Genomic DNA, 12,273 nt, shown 5'->3' on the forward strand with positions numbered 1-12,273 from the left:
TGGAAACGGTAGTCAATTATGACTTACCTTACGATGTGTTCATTCCTTCCCGCCAGGAGTGGGAAGGAGGTGGACCCAGCGTTCCAACAGGCTCTATAAATTTCTTCACAGATGGTTCGAAAATGAATAATCTGACAGGATCCGGAATCTATGGCCCTACAACAAAAATTTCTGTCCACTTAGGACAGTGGCCCACAGTATTTCAGGCGGAAATATATGCAATATTAGAATGCGTGTTATTATGCCTGAGGAGAAAGTATAGATTTGCAAAAATATGTATTTTCTCTGACAGCCAAGCGGCACTTAAGTCGCTTAATAACTACACTTGTAACTCAAAGCTAGTGTGGGAATGCATTCTGGCTTTGAAAAACTTATCCATACGCAATCGAGTCTACCTATATTGGATCCCAGGACATACGGGTCTAGAGGGAAACGAGATTGCTGATGAGCTAGCCAGGAATGGATCTAATGAAAGGTTCATTGGCCCTGAGCCCTTCTGCGGGATCTCAGACTGCTCTGTAAAAATGGAACTGAACAAATATATGGTCAGTCAAATCACATCAAACTGGAATGCACTTCCCCATACGAGCCAATCCAAAAGGCTCGTAACGATTAACCCCAAGAAAACCCAACAACTATTAGGTCTCAACAAAAGGGATCTCAACATCTACACCGGTCTAATAACTGGACACTGCCCCTGCAGATACCATCTACAAAAGATCGGAGCAATCCAAACCTCAAATTGCCGCTTCTGTGACGAGGAGAGAGAAACATCAGAACACATCCTCTGCTATTGCAGTGCACTCACCCAACGTAGGTTCAAAGTTCTCAGCAAGCCCTTTTTAGGGCCTGCTGACATATGGATCTTATCCCCCAAGGACGTGGTTGGCTTCATAAAGCTAGTCTCGCCAGAATGGGGGAGTCACATACTGTAACTCAGGATCTCTATTCATCAATAATAGATGGTCTTGAGTTCAGTCGATACCAAGGTATCTCAGTGACAAACATGTTACTGAGATAACTTGCGTATTTCACAGTAAAAGGGTATATCACAATAGTCCTAAAATCTGGACGCAGTGATCTTCACCCGACAAACGAGGAGAAGATGCAGATGGCGGGAGGTACGTGGAGGAGGCGAATGAACCACGAGTTGCATGAGCTGCTGGGAGAACCATCCAACGTTCACACCGCGAAAATCGGACGACTGCGGTGGGCCGGGCACGTAGTCAGAATGTCGGACAGTAACCCGGAGAAAATGGTTCTTGACACCGATTCGACGAGCACAAGAAGGCGAGATGCGAAGCGGGCAAGGTGGATCGATCAGGTGGAAGATGACTTGCGGACCCTCCGTAGACTGCGTGGTTGGCGACGTGTAGCCATGGAGCGAGCCGAATGGAGAAGACTTTTATATACCGCACAGGCCACTTCGGCCTTAGTCTGAATAAATAATAATAATAAATCGATATGCTGTCTTTCTTTCTAATGGCATTCCGATTCGCAACAAAACATTTCTTATGCTTCAAAATTTAAGATTCATCGTGGAATGCAGCGGCTATCACAAATGGTAATGGATTTCGCAAAATATTTTCGCCGATGAAAATCTAATTCTATGCTACCAGCATGACTGCTACACTGTGGGCAGTTGACAGTCAAAATAAAATTCGCATAACTTTAAAAAAAAAATGTGGCTGAAAGCTGCGGCAATCGGTTCCTTACGATTCGCTCTTCTTCATGCGATAGTTCACCAACTGGAACTTGGCATGCTTTTCAACTTAATAATATTCAGCTAGCATTTCCACAGATCTGAATAATTCATATTATTGAAAGCATTTCTAATTCCAGTAAAAGACAAACGCCTGTCAAACTTAACATTCATCGATATTTTCAACTTATCATACCTGCCTGGAGGTTACAACGTCGATACACCTTCTTCTTCTTCTTCTTCTTCATTGGCATGTACATCCCCTACTGCGATATTGCCGCCTCGTAGCTTAGTGTTCATTAAGCAATTCCACAGTTATTAACTGCGAGGGTTCTAAGCCAAGTTATGAACTTGGACGGTGGCTATTTTCCATAGCTCCTAAAGTTTCTGCGCGAGCGTGGTTCAGAGGTCAGGACTTAAGCCGAGGCTTTATTCGTACGATGTCGAGGCTTATGTCCAATCACTATTCACTAAACGCACATCTCTATAGAATTAACCTGGTCGATAGCAATCTATGTAGGTGTGCAGCCGGTTACGATGACATCGATCACGTAGTTTGGTGTTGCACGGAAAATGACACCTCCAGAGAGCAACTATTGGATACCCTTGTGCCCCGAGGTAAACAACCCTTCCGGGAACTAAAAGGTGTTCCGGCAGATCGCGATGTGGTTTATTTGCAGGCCATCTATGCCTTTCTTTGCTCGTATGACATCAAAGTCTAATACTTCAATGTTTTTCTTTATAAGTTTTTTTCTTGTCTCTTTCTTATTGTTCCGTGTACCATGAAGCTCTGGCCATCCGGAAGATGCTCCCTGAAGAACCAAAACCTGAGCATGACGCTACGCCAAACCAGACATGACATCAAATACCCGGGTGAGCAGCTGAAATACCTCAAACCTAAATCTCAACCCCGTCCATCACCAAATTACGCAATCTAACCTTGAGTCGCCACGAGAATCTTGATTTTTGTCCCTTTCCCTTACTAAGTGTTGATAATAAGATGATATGGATTGTAAATATTATTAAGAGTCTCGGCTCCGTTAAGTGTTATCCACGCCTGAGCCTGTTAAATAAATGCAAAAGATAAAAAAAAAATCTGAGTTTTGCAAAGAGCCAATTTCGTTTCCGTCTGCATGTTGCGGGACATAAGCTGGTTACGTAATCCGTAAAAGGCCCTATTCGCAGCAACAACACGTCTTTTCACTTCACGGGAAGTGTTCCAAGGTAAACAAATTCTTCAACAACTTCAACCACATCCCCATAACGCACTACCTCAGCACCACTAGGTCTTCCTCTACCTCTACCTGCCACCATGTACTTTGTCTTGTTAGAGTTAATGGTTAAGCCTATCCTCGCCGTCTCCCTCTTCAGTGGGACAAAAGCCTTCACTACTGCTCTGCCATCGATTCCAATGAAGTCGATGTCGTCCGCAAAACCCAGGAGCATATGCGACCGTGTGATGAAAGTGCCGTTCCTCTGCACGCCAGATCTGCTAATAGCGCCCTTGCGTGCAATGTTGTACAATATACTCGGAAGTGCATCACCCTGCTTCAATTCGTCTAAGGTCACAAACGAGGTTGACACTTCATCTGCAATCCAAATACCTGATTTCGAGCCATCCAGCGTTGCACGTTTTCCGCCGGAAAACCATGTTCGGACATTATCTGCCACAGCTCATTTCTTTCCACTGAATCGTACACTGCTTTGAAATCAATGAGCAGATGGTGAGTCTGCAAGTTGTACTCCCGGAATTTATCAAGGATTATCCGCAGGCTAAACGTCTGATCCGTCGTTGATCGGCCCTCCGGCCCTTGAACCTGCCTGGTATTCGCCGACGAAGGACTCCACAAGCGGTCTCAGTCTGTTAAAAAGGATACGCGACAGGATTTTGTGCGCCAAGTTAAGGAGGGTGATCCCTCTGTAATTGGGACACTCTAGTCTGTGCCCTTTCTTATAGATTGAGCATATGAGGCCTTCCATCCAGCCGACAGGCAGTTCTTCATCCTCCCATATTTTCTGGATAATGTGCAGCTTTACTGTTTTTCAGCTTGATTAGAGCTTTATTTACCTCGTCCAGCGTTGGTGGTTCCACAGCTTGACCGTCACCGACTTTGTCCATCCTGCTCCTTAATACACCTTCATTTTCACCGTTCAACAAATCTTCGAAACGCTCCTTCCACCTGGCTGCCACTATACTGCTGTGAATCGCAAGTCAGTCCGATCTGTATATGGATGCCATATACCAGGCCTGCCCAACCTTTTCAAGCCACGGGCCAATTTTTAGAATTCACACTTGCTGGCGGGCCAGAACATATTCGGTACATAACATTTTTAATATTTTCAAAATTATCAGTGTTTTTTTATTCACTAAAAAACGAAACACGATTTTAATGCTTTCAAACAACCGTTTGTGTTTATTTTTTTTTTCGTCGTTGCATTAGGGATCCATTTGAAACATTTCAGGTAAATTATTCACATTGGTAAACGGTGTTGAAAAATGGGAATTTCGTTACTTTACCAGCCAGCTCTTTACCTTTGCCAGTTACTTGCTCCCTGTATATTACCGTCTCAAGCATAGTTGTCCCATGTTGTTTTTAGGCCTTCTTGCTCCCTGGTGGCCAACAAAAGAATTCATCAAGGGATTTAAGATCTAGAAAGGATTGCTGGCAAGCCTATAGCCATGAAGCATAGAGGGAATGGCATCGTAATAAAAACGACATGGGAAAACTATGCTTGGCACGGCAGTATAGGGATCAAAGCTGCCAATTCCTCTGTCATTCGAAGATGACCATTAATTCCTCTTATGAAGACAGCCACCTTTGCCACGTTTTTCACGTCAGTATTTTCATCGTTTGTTTGTGAGAACTTGTACTCTTCAACGTGTTCCGTGCAAACTAGTGCTACTGAAGGATGCCATTTCCTTAGGACAATCGAAATGCTTTCCTTAACAAGCTCTTCGTCCTGGAAAGGTTTCACCCGTTTTGCCAAAATATTACCAACAGCAAAATTGGCCCGTACTGCATTTTCTGACTATTCACTGTATCATTTTTTGAATCAATTAATGGAGATTTAAATTGACTGAGCACTCTACCTTTGAAGCTCTACCAACTTTTGTTCTCTACCTGAGCCAAATATCATATTTCATAGAATGCTTGGATTCAGATTTTATTCGTTGAATAAAGCAAAACTTTCTGAGCAAGTTAAGCAAACCGGCCTTCCTTTTTTTTCAACGTAAACGTAAACTACTCGTGCCAATCTTTAGGGAGCGTCCACATATTACGTAACGCCTAGAAGGGGGTGACCTAAATGTGACGATCCATACAAAAATTACAGATGTTTCATAATTAATGGATCTTCCTTTATTCAAAAAGCGTTGTTCTAAATCAATCTTTTGTGTCTTGAGATCGCTCTATGCAATCATTTTAAATTAGATATAATATAATTTTCGAATAATAAAAAATAGTTTCCCGAGCCAGCTAGATAAGCTGACGGGCAGAATCTGAGTTGATTTTTCTTACACGCCGCGGGCCACAGAAAATGAAGCCGAGGGCCGCATCCGGCCCGCGGGCCGTACGTTGGGCACCCCTGCCATATACAGATGGGACTGACTTGCGATTCACGGCAGTATAGTCTGTCAGTATAGTCTGTCTGTCATTTCCCTCTCGGGCATTGCACATGGCGAGCACGGGCACAGTCTTATGCCGCGCGCCATCAACAGTTGTGTAAAAACTCCGCATATCCTTTCTATCCTTGTTCTCCTGCGCTTCAGCTATCGCACTCTCTTCCTGTTGCCTTTTTGCCTTTCTCGTACAACTAAGTTGTACCGAAAGGCTATCATTTCACTCCAAAATCGAACTTTTGATAGAAGTCCCGGAGACCCATAGTGTTATATACCATTCGACTCAGCTCGATGAGCTGAACAAATGTCTGTCTGTCCGTGTGTGCGTGTGTGTGTGTGTATGTGTGTGCGTGTGTGTGTGCACAAAATGCCATAAAAAACATTAGCCAAATTTTCACATAGAAACTCTTAATCGATTTTCTTGCAACAAGTTGCATCCGACAGAGACTAAAACGCTGTTGATCACTATTGAATTTCATAATAATTGCAAATTGCTAAAATAGATAATATTAAAATAGTGATGAGACATAGTCACATAGAACAATAATGAGTTATGAAAAATGCCTTGCATCTATGAATGTTTTATCCGTGGCTTCCCATTAAGAGTTTCATCGTACTATAAAGATGCTCGTGTTGTACGCATTTAGGCGTAAGTATGCTCTTCGTTCAGTTTCATAGTACTATGTACATAGTACTAAATTGTCCGAAAGTCAAAATTCAAACATAGGAAATTCGAGAAACTTTTGGCAGCGCCATCTGTCGTCTACTAGTGTAAATTTTCTATCATAACATTAGACGGTGTAACTGTTTTGCCTTTCTTGTACATCATCGAGGTGTAAGCGTAAAGGCTACATTTATTACCTTTTTACGCGAGAAAGGCGCCATCACCGCTAGGTGGATTAATCTGGGTTTTTTTTCTGTGGTGAATTCGTTTCTCTTCTGCCCTTGCTACACTGTACTGCTCTCTGTTGGAACGGGTACGATTGTGCTCCATGGTCCACCGCAAATTCAGACGGAATGGTCCTCTGAAAATTTAGGGGGTTGGTGTCAGGCACTGCAAGCCAGCTTAAAAAACATGATTCACTGGTCAAAACACCCCAACGTAGGCAGGACGATATGCCCTTACATACTAGACACAAGCGCGGTGTACTCAGCAGCAGTTGATGATGATGACGATGGTCCCGCCACATACCCCTACAAAGGTTTGAGCTGGACGAGTTATCCATATCAAATTATATGGAAATTATAGAAATGTAATACAAATCTGCTTAAATGGACTTATGTTTTTTTTTAAATATCAAGCACATGGAGGCTTATAACCTTTTAATTATGAAGTAGTTAAAATACTAATGAACAAATTTGGTATACTTTAAGGTGGGGGCAAAACACTTGTTGTAATCCATTTTTCATAACTATATTACATGTTCTTTTTTATTCCTTTCATTATTTGTTAGACACTATGTGTTACTTAACCATTACTGTGGCATTTTGCTGTATAGAATCCACACAGAATAGATTTTTAGATTTCTATTACTCATTATTGTTTTCGTTGCCAATCCATCTCATCATGAGCCCATTGTATCAGTTTGTCCATGTTGTGCATCCAATGATCGTTGCATTGTTCAGTTGCCATTTGTCCGGGTAACGTTAGAGGAATGGCCCCTAGAAGAACAAATTGTCAGTCGTCATCCGACGACTGACGAGTTTGATGAAGGTACTGGGAATCGAACTTATGACGATTCCATTATGACCAAGGCGAACGTGTAGCCAACTACGTCAAATAATCCTCATTTACGTGTTCTCTGGTATTTTTTTCATACGACTACTCATAGGCAATGCATTTGCAGCTTTTAAGACTACCAAACAAAGTTTTCATGAATAGCGTTGAAAAAAAAAAAATAACTATTGCCTTAAGAGGACATATTATACCGTCTTACCCTAAATATTGGGTTAGTTACACCAACATCGAGTATGTGGAAATTATGAATTCAGAAAATTTCTGTATGAGGAGGACGCAGTAAGGGAGCTGCCAATGTGTTCTCTGGTGTGGCATAGCCGCCATGCTTGATTGAAAGTTGCTAAGCATAATAAACAACCAACCGGAAATCATCTAGGCAATCCATTTGTTATAATTGTGTATTAGTCATTCCATTATCAACTCTCAAATAAAATAGTTGTATGTTTGAAGCCTTCATTCATTCCCTCGATATTTTACATTTGGCGACGAGAGAAATTGAATCCAGAATGAATTTTGGTCAAGCCTCCGGATTTTAATGTTGGAGATTCCTGGCCGTTGCATTAAGAGCGTTTGAAGAGATTTTTCGTTGCCTATCAAATCGATGATAAGGACGACAAGAGGAAATCCGCGTTTTCACTGACGGCTTTGTCTATGGAAGATTACCAAATTGTGTAGAGTTTAATGTTCCCGGCGTTACCTGAAGATAAGAAGTTTTCGGAGTTATGTGATTTGTTGAAACAACGGTTTACCCCGACGCTGGTTGTTTTCCGGGAAAGAGCAAAGTTTTTCGAGGCAATTCAAGGTGAAGGCGAACCGATTGTGGAGTGGAGTACTCGTTTGAAGAGGTTAGCAGCGAGCTGTGAGTTCGGCGACCAATAGAATCCGTTTTTGCTGAACATGTTTGTGACCGGTATGCGAAGAGGACCAATTTTCGAACGTCTCTGTGAGGAGGAATCAACTTCGACGATGGAGAACCTTTTGAAAATTGACATGAAGAGAGAAGTTTTGGAAGTCCATAAAATTAATGTACATGAGCAGAAAAAACAGTACAAGAACGAAGCCAAATGTTACGCGTGTGGCAAGGGAGGTCTTGATTTCAAGAAATGCCAATACAAAAGTTATATCTGCCGCAATTGTGACAACAAGGGCCATTTGGCAAAGGTTTGTCCAGAAGCGTAGTTCGAAAGTGAATCATTTGCGAATCAACAAACTCGATGTTCCTCCGCCGGTGGAAATGCAAGTTTTTGTGAATAAACACCCGGTCAATTTTGAAGTCGATACCGGAAGTCCTGTGAACGCTATTTCCAAGAGCATGTATGATCGATTGTTTCAAGACATCCCGTTGAAGACAAATTCTACTGAAGAATTTCTGTGCTACAATGGTTCTGGTTTCCGTGCTGTTGGGACGTTTAAAGCAATTATGAAGTACAAGGAACATGAATCGATGGAAGAAGTATTTGTTTTTTAAGGATCCCGTCAACCGTTATTCGGACGTCAAACAATGAGGAATTGGAGCTTGAAAATCGATTTTCACTTCTTATCAACAGACGAAAGTTATTGGAACCTATATTGAAAAAAACATGCATCGGTATTTGAAGGTGAGTTAGGCCTATTCAAGTACAACAAGATCCATTTCTCTTTGAAGGAGGACACTGTTCCAAAATTTTGTGAACCAAGATAAAATCCGTTGGCGTTTAAAGAAAAAGTTGAAGCAGAACTCAACAGGCTGGAGCGCTCTGGTATCATTTCAAAGGCCCCTTCATCTGAAACTGAATGGGGTACACCATTAGTGCCAGTTCTGAAGAAAGACTCTTCATTACGTTTGTGCGCTGATTATCGTGTCACGGTGAATCCGTTTCTATTGGATGACCGCCACCCGTTTCCTGTTATAGAAGATATTTTTGCTGCTCTCCAAGGAGGAAGATATTTCGAGAAATTGGATTTGAAAAACGCTTATTACCAGCTTGAAGTTGATGATGAAATGAAGATGATTATAGCGTGGAGCGCCCATCGTTGAGTTTATTGGATGAATCGTCTACCATTTGGCACAAAAACGAATCAAACATACTATGTGAAATTTTGTCCAAGCTTGACGCAGTGTTTGAAGCCTCTGTATGAACTGTTGAAGGACGGTGTGAAATTCTCCTGGGTCAACAATCAACAAAAAGCATTTGAGAAAGCGAAGAAGCTTTTTTCCGAAGATACCGTTTTGGCTCACTATAATCCCAATCTTTCTGTTAGGTTATACTGTGACGCATCTAACGCAGGAATTGGACCCGTGATAACTCACGTTTTCCCAGAAAAACATGAGGCCGGATATTCCGTCATTGATCGAGAAGCATTGGCGATCTACTATGGCATCAACAAGTTTAGCAACTATCTGTTTGGCCGTCACTTTGAGCTCATGACTGACCATAAGCCGTTGACTGGGTTGTTCAATTAGAAGGGTATCCCAAACATAGCAGCTGGACGGTTACAAGGATGGGCGGCATTCCTGGGAACTACGGTTATGACATCCGTCATGTGAAGGGTGTGCACAATGCTGATTTTCTTTCAAGATTTCCATTACGCTGTAAAGACGAGAATGATGAAGATGCCGTAAGCTTCCTGAATTTCATTGAAGTTGAAACACGTTCTTTGTGGAACGGAAGCAGATTGTTGTAGAAAGCCGAAGAGACAAGCTTATCGGCCGAGTTGTCAATTACGTCCAGTCTGGGTGGCCAAATATTATACAAGAAGATGAATTGAAAACATTCTATCAAAAACGTGATGAACTGAGCGTAGAAGAAGGAGTTTTACTTTGGGGCTATCGTATAGTTGTTCCCACCAAGCTGAGAAAGATGTTGCTGGATGAACTTCACAAGGTACATTTGGGAATCGTAAAAATGAAAAGTTTGGCCCGATCTTACTTTTGGTGGCCAAACTTGGATAGCGACATCGAGACTCTAGGAAAAAAAATGTGAACTGTGTATTCAGCAACGACCAGAAAGAAGTGATCCTGTTTCGCCTTTGCGACTGACGTCTGCACCAGGAGACAGAGTTCACATGGATCATTTTTCGTTTCGTGGATCGGATTTCTTTGTGATGGTTGATGGCTACAGCAAATGGATTGAAGCCTTTCCAGTTCGCACATTGACGTCCAAAGAAACAATTGAGAAAATTTGTGAATATATTTCAAGGTTTGGTGCAATTACCACTTTGGTGTCTGACAACGGTACTGCAATCACGTCGGAAGAATTTCAAAAGTTTTGCAAATCAAGAGGAATCAATCATTTACGAACCGCGCCATACGGCCCGTGTTCGAATAGTGCCGCAGAAAATGTTGTGACAACAGTGAAAACTGCTTTAAAGAAGCTTAGCAACGATGCAGTTTTTCAGAAGAAATCGATGTCCATGATGATAAGCTCTTTCCTGGAAATATGTAGAGTTTCGAGGCATGTAACGACAGCGGAAAGCCCATTTAAAATAATGTTCGGTAGAGAAATGAGATTGAGGTTTGATTCGTTAAAGTTTGATGACGTAAACGCCAAAGCGACACTTGGAGCTGTAATATTCGAATGCTCGTCGGACAAACTTGGTGTTATCAGACGGAGAAGTAATCAAATCCTAAAGTACCCGTATGACGACTTCTTCTTCTTCTTATTGGCATTACATCCCCACACTGGGACAGAGCCGCCTCGCAGCTTAGTGTTCATTAAGCACTTCCACAGTTATTAACTGCGAGGTTTCTAAGCCAGGTTACCATTTTTGCATTCGTATATCATGAGGCTAGCACGATGATACTTTTATGCCCAGGGAGGTCGAGACAATTTCCAATCCGAAAATTGCCTAGACCGGCATCGGGAATCGAACCCAGCCACCCTCAGCATGGTCTTGCTTTGTAGCTGCGCGTCTTACCGCACGGCTGAGGAGGCTCCCATATGACGACTATGAAGAAGGAAAAAGAACACCAACCGCTGTGAATTCAACACAACGATGCAGATTCGGATGCAAGCTTCGTTTCGCTTGAAGATGATACGGAAGAGATTCGAGCAAACCATCAATTGAACGGAACATATGTTACGAGATAACCGAGTTGTTCGACCACCAAGACGCTAGGAGGAGGAGTAGTTGTGGCATAGCCGCCATGCTTGGTATCCGGAAGTTGCTAAGCATAATAAACAACCAACCGGAAATCATCTAGGCAATCCATTTGTTATAATTGTGTATTAGTCATTCCATTATCAACTCTCAAATAAAATAGTTGTATGTTTGAAGCCTTCATTCATTCCCTCGATATTTTACATCTGGAAACACCCAAGTTCTATCCAGAGTCTCTTAATTATCGTGTGTACATGAATGAGACAGTGTGCCATGAGCTACAAAAGCTCACGTAGCATCGAATCAGTGTGACGGGAGAAGCTAGCGCGCATAAAATAAATGAGTGAGCGTGTCTGAATTTACGTCTCATGAGACTCATCTCATGCGCTAAGAATCCATAGCTGGCGTTACTTAGGCGAGGATATTATTGAATGAAAATTTCCCGCCCAAGCTGTTTAACGCACCTTTATGTTATGCATAAGCTTTGCATAAGAGGTAAAACACACAAAAAAATATTCCAAATGCAAGGCTAGTACATACCAATTTCTGTTATCGAGGTCGTCGCTCCTGCTCGGGCAACTACTATTTTACATTATTGATATCATGACTTCAGCTGTCTACGAAGCTAACTGTTGTAAAAAAAACAAAAATCAAGCAATGCAATCATTAAAGTTTTAATCTGTCAATGAGTCAGATGTAACTAATTGTTGATAAATCTCACAAAATGAGACCGCCGCACTAGGAGCCAGAAGTAATGCAGAATTGGTTATTAACTGGGTTAGATACTGGAATAAGCACAAAAACCACCAGTTAGACGTTACCGAATGTTAACAAGCAGTAACCAAAATTAGCCTGGAAGCTACCGGAAATAGCCAAGAATTGACCTGAGGCTGGTAGTTTTAGACAAGTGATAAAATATATTCCAAGCAAGCTTGAACTAACCAAGCTCTCGAGTGAGCCGAAGGTTAAACAGATATGTATTACCAATGCAGCAGTATTCTTGATGAAATAGATAGAAGAGCTTTAGCTAAATATGTATCTTTGAGAAGCTAATCGCTGCTCCTGTTTGTCCATAGCACACAAAACAGTTTTGATTTCTAGAGATCACCCAACAGATTTACCCTCTACTGATGT

The 12,273-nt window shown here is 42.0% G+C and overlaps 1 protein-coding gene across 1 annotated transcript in view; it reads right to left on the reverse strand.

Annotated features, from left to right (window-relative positions):
- LOC134216434 (neurotrimin-like) overlaps window positions 1-12,273 on the reverse strand; it is a 245,413-nt gene that overhangs the window by 11,699 nt on the left and 221,441 nt on the right. The window lies entirely within an intron of this gene.

This window comes from Armigeres subalbatus, chromosome 2 (genome assembly GCF_024139115.2).
Source record: "Armigeres subalbatus isolate Guangzhou_Male chromosome 2, GZ_Asu_2, whole genome shotgun sequence".
Taxonomy (NCBI): Eukaryota; Metazoa; Arthropoda; class Insecta; order Diptera; family Culicidae; genus Armigeres; species Armigeres subalbatus.